Here is a 15,552-nt window from a genome sequence, read left to right as displayed (position 1 = left end):
ATGATAGCTTAAGAAGGGTTACAAAATGAATTCTTGAGAATTTGTAGTACCTCTCTGGGCCTTGGGTTTCTCACATAGCTGATGTATATAGCTAGAAGGCTAATTTATTATTTTCCACTTAGAAATATCATTGTCAAGCCCAAGCCTGCATACAGATTGGCTGGCCAAAGCACTCTTTCCTTAAAGACAAGGGCCAGGGAAGCAAAGTTATGGGATCAGAAATAGGGGAGTTTATTCTACAATGGGAATGTTTAATGTCATCCTCAGGAATTGGCAGCCAGATGTGTGTAAACACATTGGGATTCTAGCTTGGCCTTCAAAGGACATCTTCTCTCCCAAGCAGTGCTAAATGGGGCAGCACTAGCCTTCAATCTGAGATCATCAAGCATGGCGGACAGCTATCCTTCTCCTGGCCTGAGTGTCCCTTGTGTATCTACATTAACATTTTCAAATTGACTGCCTTGCAGGGCAAGATCTGAGTCATGTGGACATTGTGTATTTCCATTTGAATTCTTATATCTGATCCTTTCTCTCACCAGGGGCAAGATCTTACAAATTCTTCATTTCCAAGTTCTTGGGAGTGGCTCATGGCTGTCTTGCCAATGAGGGTTCACTTGTGCTACAAAGGATGTGAGTCTGTTAAAGCCTAAGTTATTGTCTGTTATGTCTTTATTAGAGAAAGAATGAGAGGAACTGAAGTTTGTGTCTCAGCTTGGAAAGTCAGTTTCCCCTGATCACCAATCATCTCCCCGATTTTCATCCCTCCCAGCCAGGTAGGCAGATCCTGCCTCACATGCTGTATTAAGGGCACATTCCTTTAGGATAACATTTATTTTTCATTATGCTTATTTTACAATTCTACCTCCTCTGAATCATGAGTTCATGAGAGTAGGGACCATGTTTTACTAACCTTGGATTTCCCAGAGCCCATATAGTGTTGCAGCCAAGGTCTTGATCTCTGGAGTCAGATTGTCTAATGTGGGATCCCTGCTCCTGTGTTTCTTCCAACTTCTCTCAGCCTCTGTTTTCTCACCTATAAAATGGGGGATATTAATAGTAACTGCCTTGTAGGTTGTTGAGAAGAGTTGGAGATGTCATATGTAAAATGTTTAGCACAGTAGCTGCCATTTGACACACATTAAATATTAGTATTTAGTTAGTAGTAGTTGGTGCATGAGACACAGTTACTCAAAGAAATGGGTACTGAGGCCGGGTGTTCATGCCTGTAATCCTAGCACTTTGGGAGGCCAAGGTGGGTGGATCACCTGAGGTGAGGAGTTTGAGACGAACCTGGCCAAGATGGCAAAAGTCCGTCTCTACTAAAAATACAAAAAATTAGCTGGTGGCAGCCACCTCTAATCCCAGCTACTCGGGAGGCTGAGGCAGGAGAATTGCTTGAACCCGGGAGTTGGAGGTTGCAGTGAGCCAAGACCGCGCCATTGCACTCCAGCCTGGGTGACAGAGCAAGACTGTCTCAAAAAAAGAAATGGGTACTGAGTAAATGGATGAGATGGATGAGAGATGCAGCCAAGGCTGTGAATGGAAGTCACAACTAGAGCTCCAAAACCACAAAATGGGTCCCTATCATAGCCCATTGTCACTGAAAGGCATTTAATAAATGTGGTTGCAGTAGGAAGAGAAATTCTGGTGACTACAACAGACAGGTAAGTCAATCTCCAGGCTTCCTGAGGTTTTCAGCATCTCGATTTTTGCCCAAAGGGACCTTTCCTGGGAAGTCTCATGGAGAAGACTCAGCTCCATTGCATTACAGAATTAATGTGTGAGGAAGGGATATTGTGGAATTCAACCCATCTCACTTCAGGAAAGATTTAGGCGCAGAGTGTTAAGGATGATATTCTTCCGAGGTTTCCCTGCCATCCCTATGAAAAAGTTAGGCGACAGTTGATTGGAGGCAGGACTAGAGGCATACAGTGAGGTGTGTCTTCAATGTAAGGCCAAAGGCTAGCTGCCACATTTTAAGGCCCTTTTCAGGGGGGAGGTTCTTAAAAGGGCTGCCTCAGCACAGATGCACTGGCATATGTCACCGTGGCAGGTAGACACATATTAAAACAAACCTCACAAACACAATTCAAAACACATCGAGTCTGTAAGGACTGGTTCCTTACATTAGCTCATGAGTTCATCCCCTTGTCAAGAAGAATCAACTCTCTAGGTAGAAGGCAAAACACTTGATCCTCTCCAGAAGGCCACGAGAATTTAACTTCTTTCCCTTTCAGAACTGATAAGATCTCACATCACCACGTCAGTCTGGCTCACAGGAGGAGTGAGACCTGGCTCTGCTAAGAAGCTGGTAGTTGTTAGTGGGAGCTTGAGACCCACAAACAAAGGGATTTTCAACTACCTGGCTGTACTTACATTTGGTTTTACTTCAGGCTTTCACACTCCATGCTTACCTCACTGGCTTGTTATGTAGACCAAATGAGATGTGTGTAACAGTGGGTTTAAACACAACATCTCTACGCAGATATGATCTTTTCCCATTGTTAAGGCACTGTTAACACAATGCCCTCAAAGAGCTTTTGGTTTGAATCCATTTATAATCTGTATATTCATAAGCCTTGAGTGTGTGTGTGATTCTGATAAATAGAGTCAGCTTGGGTGAGAGCTCTTTCCCAAGGGAGAGCGCAGAATGGAATAGGGCACTAGAGGCAGGAGCTTGGAGCTACCTGTGTAACTCAGATCTCCCCAGGTCTTCCAAGCCCTAAGGGTACATAAACAGTAGTTTACTCCAATTCCACCATCTCTTGTTCCCTCTTGTCCAGGAAGGGCTCTGTTAAGTGCTCCTTCAATATTTTGGTCTGTGTCAATGGGTGTTACCACTCTGCCACCTCCTACTGGGCACCTTCATTTTCCCCTGCCAGGTCACGCCCTCTACCCCACAAGCATGCTTAGTGGCACCGCATATTGTCTTGTGCTTCATTCTGTGTCCCACTTGGTTGGAGTGCTCTCACAGCAGGACTGCCTGAGTCTCTTTATTTTCCAGAGTTGAGGAGAAAAACTTCTTCATTTTTATTTCCTGGTCACATTGTTCTCCCACACTGAGTCCAGTAGGGCCTCCACTAGGAGCAATGCTCAGGGCTGTGCCTAGAATTGTTCTTCCCTCTTGACGGCTAGGACTTTTCTTCAGCTGCCACGGGCTGTACCTGGCTTCTTTTCTCAGAAGGCTTCTCCCTCTCTCAGGCAACTCCTTCTACCTCTCAAGGGCTGTGCTACCCTGTCCCACTCATTTTTTCAGATATCCTAGAGGCATCTGTGGAGACTTTACTTCCTTCTTCCCTTGCCCCACCGCCCCAGCCTTTCCTAATATTCATTCATTCCACAGACTTCTTTGAAGAATATTTGAACTATATGAAATGTTTTTCAAGCTGTCAAATAAAATTGTGTTTTAACTCCAAGCAGTGCTGAAAACATCCCACAACTTAAAACCCTGTAACCCTAGAAGAAATTGCCTTATGGAAGATGGAGGGACGTGGTTCAGTGATAATTTTATCACCTAAATTTCAGTTTTAAGAGATGATTTAAACCTGAACACTGAGACATATTTAAAGGGTTTTATTAAAAATATTTACTTAAAAATTATACCTTAGTGGAACTTTTCCTCCCCTCTCTTCCTCCTCCCTTCCCTAGTTCTCTGGAGGTAAGTTCTGGGTGGGATTGGAGGTCTACAGAAGTTGGACTGGAGCGTGGTTCTGGTGTTTTCTCGGGATAGTTGGGTGGGATGGGGAAGGAGATGAGCCCTCTATGCCTCTCTCTCTAACTTCCTCTATTCTCCAGCCCCTTAGCCTCTCTAGCTCTGTAGTATAGCCTTAACCTATTCTGCCTGCAACATAGCTTCACTCAGTGTATAGTGGATGGAAAGATCCAGAAAGGGGAGAAAGAGGGCACCCAAGACAAATTTCCTTTATTATGAAGGTTTTTCCACATTTTCTCCTCTCATCAGAGAGCAGATTACAAATTGACCCCATAGCCCCTTGTGCTGCTTGAAGAGTCTGACCTGAGAATGAGAAGGAAGGGCGGGCAAAGTCATGCCTCCCTGTCGCAGTCAATCCTTTCTTTTGCAATTCTCTCCTCCCCTCCCCTCTGATCATCCCTCCATTTCAACATTTGTAGGTCCCTGAAGCGACTTATAGCAGTGCGAATCAACACCTTCCAGGAGAGTCCTTGGTCTTTGTGGCTTACTGAAATCAGAACACCAGAATTCCTGTGCCTGGATTAAGGTAAGTGGAGATGGAAGTTATTGGGGGAATTAAGAGGTCATTTTTGGCCTCAGGTGCTTTCAGAGAGAGGTCTGGAGGAGCTGCTGTAGGTTACACTGGAAAAGGATGGCGTGAGGGACCTGCGTCTTGAGAAGTCTTTTATGAGCCTCCCAATTCTGGGTTAGGTGTCTCTCCTACCTGCCTCCACAAGGCTTCCTTCTTAGCTTTAGTACTTATCCCCCTGTTGGCTCTTGTATGACTCTCGCATGACACAGTAAGCATCCCAAGCAGTACAGTATCCCCAGCCCTCGGTCCTAGCCCAATATAGGTTGCTTGTCACCCAGCCTATAATCCCAGCACTTTGGGATGCGCCAAGGTGAACAGGCTGCTTAAGCTCATGAGCTTAAGACCAGCCTGGGAAATACAGTGAGACCTTGTCTCCACAAAAAAAAAAAAAAAAAAAATTTTTTTTTTTTTTTTTTGAGACAGAGTCTCGCTCTGTCGCCCAGGCTGGAGTGCAGTGGCACAATCTTGACTCACTGCAAGCTCTGCCTCCTGGGTTCACACCATTCTCCTGCCTCATCCTCCCGAGTAGCTGGGATTAGAGGCACCTGCCACCTCGCCCGGATAATTTTTTGTATTTTTAGTAGAGACGGGGTTTCACAGTGTTAGCCAGGATGGTCTTGATCTCCTGACCTCGTGATCTGCCCGCCTCAGCCTCCCAAAGTGCTGGGATTACAGGTGTGAGCCACCGTGCATGGCCAAAAAAATTTTTTAAACTAGCAGGGTGTGGTGGCACATGCCTGTAGTCCCAGCTACTTGGAAGGCTGAGGCATGAGGATCACTGGAGCCCAGAAGGCAGAGGCTGTAGAGAGCCGAGATCGTGCCACTGCACTCCAGCCTGGGCAACAGAACAAGGCCTAGTCTCTAAAAACTTTGCTTGTCTATGAATGAAGTGGGCTGCCAGATTGGAAAGGTCACAGGACTCAGGCTTAAAGACCTACAGATTTTTTGCTCTATCGTTTACTAACAGGGCTGAGCACTTAGCCTCTCTAACCCTCAGTTTTTTTCAGTAGCAGAATGGGTTCAATTTATCTAATTCTACTAATAGGATCATGGAGAATGAGATTAACAGATGTAAAAGGGCTTTATAGACTGTATGTTGCTAGTCACATGTAAGATATTATCCAGATAAAGCTTGAGCAAAGAAAGTATGATATTGGCCATTTTATATAAAGCAAGTGTCTTAGTCTGTTATAACAAAATGCCACAGACCATGTGGCTTAAAAACAATATTTATTACTTACAGTACTGGAGTGGAGTGGCTTCATAGGGCAGCCTAAATAACAATCTGTGTCTCTTGCTTTCACTAACACTAATTCTGTTTTTTGTCTCTGATTTTTTTTTTTTTAATGAAACTCTAAGGTGATTCCATTCTTCACAGAATTTGCACTGGTTCCAGCCAAATGTCCCAGAGCCCTTTTCTACTTGGGGCATTTTCAGTCATGCAGATGGTGTAAATTCAAACCTCAAAACCAAAGAATGACAAGCACAAGGCTGCGAATTTTCCAGAAAGTCCTTTTTTCACCACTCAAAATTCATATAGAGTCATTCATGTTTTCCTGTCATCTCCCTTTTTCAATACACCATTTTCCCCTTTAATCTGTGCTTTGGCTTCAAAAGTCCCAGGTTTTGACAGATCTCAGTTTCACCTCCCCACCTGGCACAGACCCTGTCTCCTGCATAGTTGTTAAAACCCAAGGGCACCCAAATCGTACAACACCCTCAGGACAGACTGGCCTCAACACCTGCTTCCCACTCAGGTTTCTATTTCCCTTTCCATCTTTGGTGCCTTGGGATTTCCCCAACTTTCTTGTTTGTTGCATTTTCCCTAGCATTTCCAAATATTTTGTAGTAGGAATGTTTTTCAGAATAGGTAGTCTGCCGTATCAGTGGAAACTGAACCCCCTACTGATATTTTTACACAAGTAATGTCTAATAACAATTAACATGAGAAGCGGAAAAGAAAAAAAGAGTCTGCCACCAGAACAAGTAGTAGCCCTGCTCTTCAAACCAAGAGTAAATTACGTATAACTACAAGTTTTTTTTTATGAGTTCAAGGGATGGAGCATCTAAAATAAGAACTGGTCCAAGACATCCATGGATATAGGGATGATAGCATCACTGCCAGGGTTGGCTCATTATGACCCCTGGCCAATGAGAAAGTGTCTCCAGAGGCCAGCGGGAGAGTCTGCTTCTGCCTGCTCCCAGCCCTGCCTCCCTGACCTGCTCCCCGTCATCCAGTTTCCAAAGAGGAGAACCCTGAATTCCTTGCCCTGGGGAAGAGCTCTGCCATAGCTTTGAGTGACTCAAAGGACAGGCTCTGCAAAACATAAGTATAGGTTGAAATGCTAAGTTTTTCTGTCACTGTTTTCTTGAAACAGCTCAAGAAAGGACTCAGAGAAATTGGCTCTTGCTACAGGACACACAAATTGAATACTTGAGTCAATCATCCAATGATTTGTCACAATGCTGAACAAACACCAGAGCCTTTGCTAAACATAAGGAGACAGAGAATGTTCTTGATAGAATCACATCCATTTGTCGATCCCAGGTATATTCCTAAACAAGATGATGGTCTAACTTTGGGGGGCTTGGTGGCAATGTGGAGGTGTGGATGGTGAGGAACGGGAGCCACTCTTGCTTATTGTCCTCCCTGATCTTCAGGCCAATAACTGAGCTGTGCCTACCCTCCCTTCATCCTGCACTTAGTCATACATGAAGCTTGCTTGTCTCAGTAGATCCCATTGGATTTTCATCTTTGTTATTAAATCAGGGCCACATTTGGCATGCTTATTTTATAACGACCATCTTATGACATGTAGGTCCTTTGGCTGAGGGAGAAGTGCCTCCACAAATTTAATTACCCTCAGGTGAGCAGCACTGGGTGCTTGTCACATCAGAACACCCCAACAATTGGGAACAAATCTGTATTTATCCTAGAGACGAGACACTGAGCCTCAAAGGATAATACTCTCAGAGTTTACTTTCTCCCCTTATTCCCTTTCGGGCTACCAAGGTTTTTAGTCACTGCTGAAGCTATTTTATATTTTAAATCCACAGTCCTTTCATTTTAAAACTGCAAGGTTTTTTATTGTGTCTCATCCCTAAATTCAAGGCCCAGAAGGGCCTGGTGCTGTACCCAGAATCACATTGCTCACCTGGGGCAGAGTCTCCAATTCCTAGAGCAGTTTCAGTCCCCTATGTCCTCAGCGTTTCCCAGAAGATAGTAATGGATGACATGAATCTGGCAAACAGCTGGGAATTACTGCCCTCCAAAGTGGTGGAAGGAGTGGCTCTGAGGGCCTGTCTTGGCCGACGTAGATTTGGTATCAATACCTGCTGAGTACAGAGGCCAAACAGACTGCACCTGGGCTCTGCCTGTAACTCTCCAACCTAACTCATGCCACGCCTGGTGAGGAGTTAAAGAAACAAATCCTTGTTTTTTATTTTCTTCATAGGATCAAATCGCTCAGGGTACTTGTAAGGAGTGGACCATTATTTTACAGGTGTATAATGCTTCCACCTCTTGCATCCTTCCCTCTTCCAAAGGCTGTCATAGCAACAAGGCCCATCTCTGCAGGTGTCAGGAGACCTTCACATTAACTTTCCTTGGACAAGTAACATCAGAACAAATTCTCCTTTGAACTTAGGTCAGAGAAATCTGAACCTCATGGAAAGTATGAAATGCAAACCATCTGTATGAATTAGTCTTTGAGCCCATTATGATACTGGGAACTTATTCTTTTTTAAGAATTTCAAATTATTTCAGTTTTTTTTAATTTTGTTTTTGAGATAGGGTCTTCCTATGTTGCTCAGACTGACCTGGAACTCCTGGGCTCAAGCAATCCTTCCACCTCAGCCTCTTGAGTAGCTGGGATTACAGGTGTATGCCACTACACCCAGCTAAAATTATTTTGTTTCTAATTGACACATAATAATTGTAACTATTTATGGGATACAGTGTGATGCTTCAATACATACATACATTGTGTAATGATCAAATCATAGTATTTAGCATATCCATCACTTCAAACATTTATCAATTCTTTGTGCTGAGAACATTTGGAATTCTCTCTTCTAGCTATTTTAAAATATACAGTATATTATTGTTACTACAGTCACCCATCTGTGCTACAGAACACCAGAATTTATTTCTCCTATCTAACCGTAATTTTGTACTTGATCAATCTCTTCCCATCGTCCCCTCCCTACTACCCTCCTAAGCTCTGGTAACCACTATTCTAGTCTGTATTTCTATGAGATCAAATTTTTAAGATTCCATGAGTGACATTTTATGGTATTTGTCTTTCTGTGCCTGTGCCTGACTTCTTTCATTTAACATAATGAGGTTCATCCATGTTGCTGCAAAAGACAGGATTTCATTATTTTTATGGCTAAATAGTATTCCATACTATAGATAGACCACATATTTTTATCCATCCATCTGTTGATGGATGCTGAGGTTGATTCCATATCTTGGCTATTGTAAATAGTGCTGCAATAAACTTGGGAGTGCAGATGTCTCCTTGACATGTTGATTTCCTTTCCTTTGGATAAATATCCAGTAGTAGGATCACTGGATTATATGGTAGCTATATTATAACTTTTTTTTTTTTTTAGGAACCTCCATAGTTTTCCATAATGACTATACTAATTTACATTGCCATCAACAGTGTATTAAGAGGAACTCCTCTTTTTTTTGTTTTGAGATGAAGTCTTGTTCTGTCACCCAGGCTGGAGTGCGGTGGCTCGATCTCAGCTCACTACAAACTCCACCTCCCAGGTTCAAGAGATTCCTGTGCCTCAGCCTCCTGAGTAGCTGTGATTACAAGCAAGTGCCACCATACCTGGCTAATTTTTGTATTTTTAGTAGAGATGGGGTTTCACCATGTTAGCCAGGCCGGTCTCAAACTCCTGGCCTCAAGTGATCTGCCTACCTCAGCCTCCCAAAGTGCTGGAATTACAGGCATGAAACACTATGTCTGGCCATCTTTCTTTATCTTTCTCTGGAAAGAGGAAATTCTCAATTTTAGAGAAAGCTCTGTTGTGAATATTTGGCAGTTTTGCCTTTCCAGCAACTGAACTACACCTCCAGGCCACCCCAAGGTATGTTGAAGGTAAGGCTTGCCTCAAATGGTTCCTCACTAACCTGGCCCCTGGCGAGTGAGGTTGGATGCCAATGCCCTGGATTTTTAAACTTGAAGCAGGTGATACAGGGAACTATGGGATACTTAAAGGTGAATTCTGGCAGTACCAGCAACATCTTAATATTGCTTACTGGTGGGGATTTCAGGGGCAGCTGCAGCGCCATCCAGACCCTTCTGTGGCATGACCTTGGCTGTGTTTCCAGCACCTGGACTCCGTTGGCACCTGGACATCGCCCAATCTTAGTTCTCCATGCACATTCTCAGTTTTGCAAGTTATTCCGTCTCCTTCCAATAACTTCCTTTTCTGCTTAAATTAACTAGAAATAGTTTCTGTTGCTTGCAACCATGGATCCTGACTAGCCCTGCCTCCTTAAAGTTGTTTCAATGGATGAGTGACTATTTAACAAGTGAGCTATGCTCATGGCATCTTATTAAAAGGGACTGAAAGTAGGAGAGCTTCTTGATTGAAGCTTGAAGGACTTTTACTTCTCCAGCTGCTGGCAGTGGGGAACAGGAAAGGAGGTCATTGAAAGCCAGTAGGAGGTGGTGGTCTATGTTAAATCACCCATGTGACTTTGCTACAGCTCCCACACCCTCAGCTTAAAACCAGGTACTGACAGGCATCCTGTGGATTTATTTTTCCAGCTCTGCCCTACCTGTTTTTCTGGCTCTCCTTTCCAGCCCAAAGTCAGGCCCCACAGCTGGATGAAATAAAATGGTTATATTGGGAGGCCTTAAAATTAGCATGGTTCAATATGTCTTAAAGTTGGGGCCATTCCCTGGGTAAAGAATGGAGGTTTTCTCACTTTCTCTGCTGCAGCTGCTGGGGATAAAAGTCAGGAGCTCTCTGCTCCAAGGGCTCTCCCAACCAGGTCCGACTCTCTCCCCACTACTTTCCAAATTCATTCGCTGCTACATTCACCATGTTCCACAGCGAAAGACAACCCCACTCCATCAATGGCACATTATCATGTGGCTTTCCATTTTTCCTAATCACCTTATTCCTTTGCTCTTCCAAAGTTGAGGATAAATTATTTAACAAGTCTCTAGGGTTGACTTTATGAGAACTTAAAGCCAGTGCCCATCTGCTATAGGTTAGGGTGAGCCAAATGCTGAAAGTTAATCCTTCTTGTTCCACTCTGGAAAATACCCAGCCATGCACACATACACGTGTGCACACGTGAGCAGTCACAGACCCCCGCACCCTACAACAGCACCTCCCAAACCACATGGCCCAAGTAGTAAAACATCAAGGCTTGAATCACCATACTCAGGCCAATAAAAACTTAACTTTGCACTCTCATATAGTTGAGCTTGTGCTTGCAAAATTCCCTGCATGCGCCTGGCTCTGTGATTGAAACACTGTCATACCTTTCAGACAAGGGAATAGGTAATATTTAAACATTAATATACACCTATGCCTTTCTGACACATGCATTGAATGTGTGGAGTATCAGAGATGAAAAGTATACAATATACACACACATCATATTGTATAATTGTATAATTTATTAATTTCATCATTTAGTTTAAGAGGCAGAGATCAGCTAATGCAACAGTTTTCAATCTTTTTCAATAGAAGTGGGTTTGAAACTTGGTCCAGCCACATTCTTACTGGATGGCCTTTCTAAGCCAAAGTTCAGTTTTCTTAAATCTGTAAAACAGGGATTAAAAATAGTATGTACCTTACAGTATTACTGTGACGACTAAATGAAATCTTAGCACAAAGCCTGGCAGACAGCCAGTGCTATTACTGGCTAAGAACATGGTAGCTATTATTATTATTATTCACCCCTGAATGGATTCTATTTTGCAGCAGTTTATCCACAAAACTGCATTTATGAATTAGTCATGAATTTACTCTCGCTGACTTTTAGTATTCAGAAACATTAATATCACCCCATCAGAACTTCTCACCTGAAACATCAGTTGTTATAACTTCAATAAGAGATAAAGACCATTTCTAATTAAGTTTAACCTGAGTAGTCTTATTGTCAATGAGTTATAAACATTAGAATTTTAATAAGATTTGTGATACTTTTATGTAGAACTGGCTTAATGCAATTTCATGTTTCAGAAGAGGAAACAGATGTCCAGAGAGGGGACCATGCCTCAGGCCACAAAGCAGCAACACAAACTCAGGTCTCGAACCATGAGGCCCCCTTCAGTCTACTTTGGCTTGTATTTATATCCAACTAAGGGCCTACGGAAGGTCTGGTATATTTTACGGGCCATGTCCTTAATCAAGAACCATGCTGAAAACCTATTGGATTATGTGTCTAGCAACTTACCTCATCCTAACCCTAGCCTTTTTTTGGAAACTGCTCTCCCCATCCCCCACCATGGCTCCTGGTGGCCACGTTTGTAAGATATGAATCAACCCCGGCCACAGTCACTGGGCCCAGGTTGGGCCCAATAGTCACTGGGCCAGGTTGGGCCAATAGGAATATTTCTTAGGAAGACGGAATGAAGTGGAGAGAGATCTAGTTTTCTCCAGGTGCATAGACATCGTTATTGGTTATATTTTCAAAAGGTGTGTCCAGGGAAGCAGAGGAAGCCAAGGTGTAAAAAGAGAAGAAACAAGACCCATTATGACTAGAGATAGGAGAGTCAGATTCCTCATGGCTGTCTCTCTCAGATTCCAGTTTATTTTGAGATCCACTGCATGCTTGCCCTTGGGTTTTTGGAAGCACTGTTGAGTAAATTCTTTCCTGGCTTAAGCTAACATGAGTCTTTTCTCAACTAAGGATTTGAGAAATGGGGTTGTATTCCAGAATGCTGGAGCAGTAAGCAGTCCACACTATATTGCCTACTAGAACCTCATACCTATGGTGAGAGATTTTTCTTGTCCATCTGTAATGATCCTTTCATTGCTTCAAATCTCTTGAAGGTGTGGCATGCCTCTGGCCATGGTCTCTGAAGACCAGGTCTACAATTGTTCAGACCCCCAACTGCTGTGATATTTTGCTTGTAAAATGTCTAATGATTCTTACCAGACTGTTCTGTTCTTTCCTCTTCTACCACCTATTGCCTTGAAAGCAACTTGGGCTTCCACAAAACTTGCATTTCACCATCTAGTAGAATACTCTTTGCTTCAATGTGGCAGCTATGGCTCCAGAATTTGTGCCTCTTTTGTCACTCTTGTGGGAATCAGAACTCTTCCCCCAGAACACAAAATGAAGGACTAGAGAGAGGTCACAGTGGAGGGAACCACACACATTACAGAACACTCTCAACTCTGGAGCTGATGTGGAGGGCACACTCACTGTGAGAGCACATCTAAGTTTGAGCAGGGGATTCTGCCTAGTTGTAGAGCTTACTCAGAGCTCAGGGAAAATATAGCTCATCAATTGCTGAACCGGGTAGTTAAGTATAAATATGTACATAGGTGTATGTGTATAGAAATGTTTTAAAGAGAATATTTCAGAGGCAAATATTTTAACAAATCAGCCCTCTGCAACACATCGGGAATGTATGCATTTGCAATCTAAAACATGTTTACTTACGCAGGAACTAAGCTTGTTAAAAACTATGAGAAACATTTGGACTCATCCATTCAGCAAATATTTTGTGGTTACGTACTATGTGCTATTTAGCTATGTACAAAATGAATAAAGTTCCTCGCCATTGTGAAAATTCTATCTCCTAGGCATGAAAGCGCAAATGGAAATATTAACAATGGCAAATAGTAATGAAAAGTGCTGTCTATTCAGCACCTCTTATTTCAAAGTATTGTGCTAATACAGTTTTTATATGTTATTTCTTATGTTCCACCAGAAGATACACTTCATAAGTGAAGGAACGGTCTTTGTATTCATCATTCTGTGTCCAATGCCTCACCCATATTTGGTCTCAGTAAATATTTGTTGACTAAATAAATGATCCCTCCATAAATTCCGAGTTTGGTATTATTATGCCCATTTAACAGGTGGTAAATTGAGGATCAGAGAGGTTAATAATTTGGCCCAAATCACACAGCAAAAAGAGCTAGGATTTAAACCTAGAGTGTTTTCCAATACACCAAAATATTACTTTTGCATATATTTGTTGGAATAAAGTGTTTTGGAGCTCATGTCACTCTATAATAAGTTGGGTCTGTAGGGATGAATTACAGCACTTGCAGTCCCTGGAATACTATTCTGTGCCAACAAGAGAATGCAATCTCTGATCAAAATGTTAACTTTATGTTACTTACATACCCCAGGCTTCACCAGCCCAGCTAGTGACTAACAATGAACTATGGTTAACATTAATAACCCAAAGCCCCTGTTTTTGCCCGTCTGCAGGCTCTTTAGCATATCTTTCCTTAAATAAAACCAACCACCCACTCCTCTTACCCCATCTCCACCATACACACACAAATACTTCTTGAAGTTGTTGAAGATCAGCCTACATAGATCTCAAGCCCACTTGTGAGTTGGTCAATAGCCACCATGAGATATCCGCAGCTTTTATCTTCTACTGCAGCTTTGCTTTGTCAACCTCTACTGTGAAAGAAGCTGTTGAGGGTAACTACACTGTTACTGCTGTTAATAGTGCCTTCTGGAAAAATAAGGATGATGCCTCTCAGCTCTCCCAAGCTTCCATCCCTGAGATGGAGCTGGATTCTGTGAAGAACCCAGGAGAATGGCCCAATAACACATGTGTAACCTGCTCCTGAAGCAACACTCATGCATCCTGAGTCTCACAGTGTCTCTCCCCTTCATGCCAAGCCAAAATGCTCTCTATATGTCCAAATCCAGGGAAAGGAAGCCTGGGGGAGTGCAGAGATTCTCAAACATGTTCAGGTAGCAGAAGACCAGGAAGCATGGCTTCCCATGAGCTCTGGAAAGCCGTGAGTCATTGATGTTTTAAACTAAAAATAACTAAGTACTATGGTTTTGCTAAATGATTATCCTGACCAATATTAACAGAAAACAGAGTTTAAGCACATGCCCACAAATACACAAACTCCTTACTGAGGAAATTCAACTCATTAACACTGTATATGTGTAAGTGAGAAAGAGACACAGATTGGGAAAATGTCCATGTTATTCTACTTTAACTGCATGGCAAGCACAGGCCATGAGGCACCACTGTTCTGAAAAACACTTGAAAAGGGCTGAGCCCAAGAGTTATTCAGGTGATTTGGGGAGTGTTATTTGCATCTCAGAGTCTATGCGATGCCATTCCTCCGAACCTGACATCCTACTCTGTAAGATAAAGTGGTTGCACTTGATGTTCTATTGGTCTTCATCCTGCTTTAGCTGTCTGAGACTCCCATTGAAATTAGTAGGCCAGGGTATAGAAAGTTTTGGGGTAAAAGAACATGCTTCAGGGAGAAAAAGCCAAGAGAGGAGGTTTATTGGGTGGTAAGAAGTTTATGATACAGCTCAGAACCTCACTGTGGTCTAATATCTACAAGGGTGGCACTGTAATTATAAGGAATTTTACAGGGAACATTCCCAGCCAGGAATAATATAATTTTAGTCTTTTACCCATACTTCTCAGTGCCTATGCACATGAACTTATTGAGCCCTGTAGACTCCCAGAATGGGTCATAAGTATCATTGTGTCTTTCAGGCAATAAAAGGAGTGTTACCTCTGGGCTCCCAGAGTTACCCACCAACTCAGTGGTCCTCCAGGGGTGGTCTTGGCTCCCCCGGTGGTCTTCAATGGATTTCCAGGGGCCTCTGAGTTACCCTCCTGGAGCAGTCATGCTTGTCAATAGCATTGTCTCTGCTTATGCTCCAGGAGGGATTTAGAACTCACTTGTGCTGTGCCTTCTGAGAGTTTGCCAGATTTTAACACCATTCTTTTTGTTTCCCTCAGGACATCGTCCATGCCCACCCTGTCCTTCATTTTTACAATGTTAAATTATTGAAGGTGTTAGATGGCCTGAGTGTTGTCTGGTTCTGGCAAGGTAGCTCTTTCCTCCAAAGTGTTAGCCAAAAGCCAGGATGAAGCAGAGAATCTAACATAATACCCTGTAATGCTGAATTTCATACCTTCAAGTGGGCATGGCATTGTTCAGAAGTGTTAGCATAGAAGTCATCTCCTGTTAGAATAACAGTTGTTTTTCTCATCCAAAGGGAAATGTTGGTTGTCAAGATATCACTCAGACCATGCTACTTTCCTGCCTCATA

At 42.9% G+C, this 15,552-nt stretch overlaps 1 long non-coding RNA gene across 1 annotated transcript in view; it reads right to left on the bottom strand.

Moving 5' to 3' along the window:
* Window positions 1-926: 926 nt before the first annotated feature.
* Window positions 927-15,552, bottom strand: part of LOC129143957 (uncharacterized) — a 190,063-nt gene continuing 175,437 nt past the window's right edge. Inside the window, exon 3 of the long non-coding RNA XR_010157211.1 lies at window positions 927-1,033. This is a non-coding gene — a long non-coding RNA (uncharacterized LOC129143957). The remainder of the gene's footprint in view (window positions 1,034-15,552) is intronic.

Source organism: Pan troglodytes, chromosome 4 (genome assembly GCF_028858775.2).
Source record: "Pan troglodytes isolate AG18354 chromosome 4, NHGRI_mPanTro3-v2.0_pri, whole genome shotgun sequence".
Classification (NCBI taxonomy): Eukaryota; Metazoa; Chordata; class Mammalia; order Primates; family Hominidae; genus Pan; species Pan troglodytes.
Note: the sequence above shows the minus strand (reverse complement) of the source record. Positions and strands in the feature narration are given on the sequence as shown.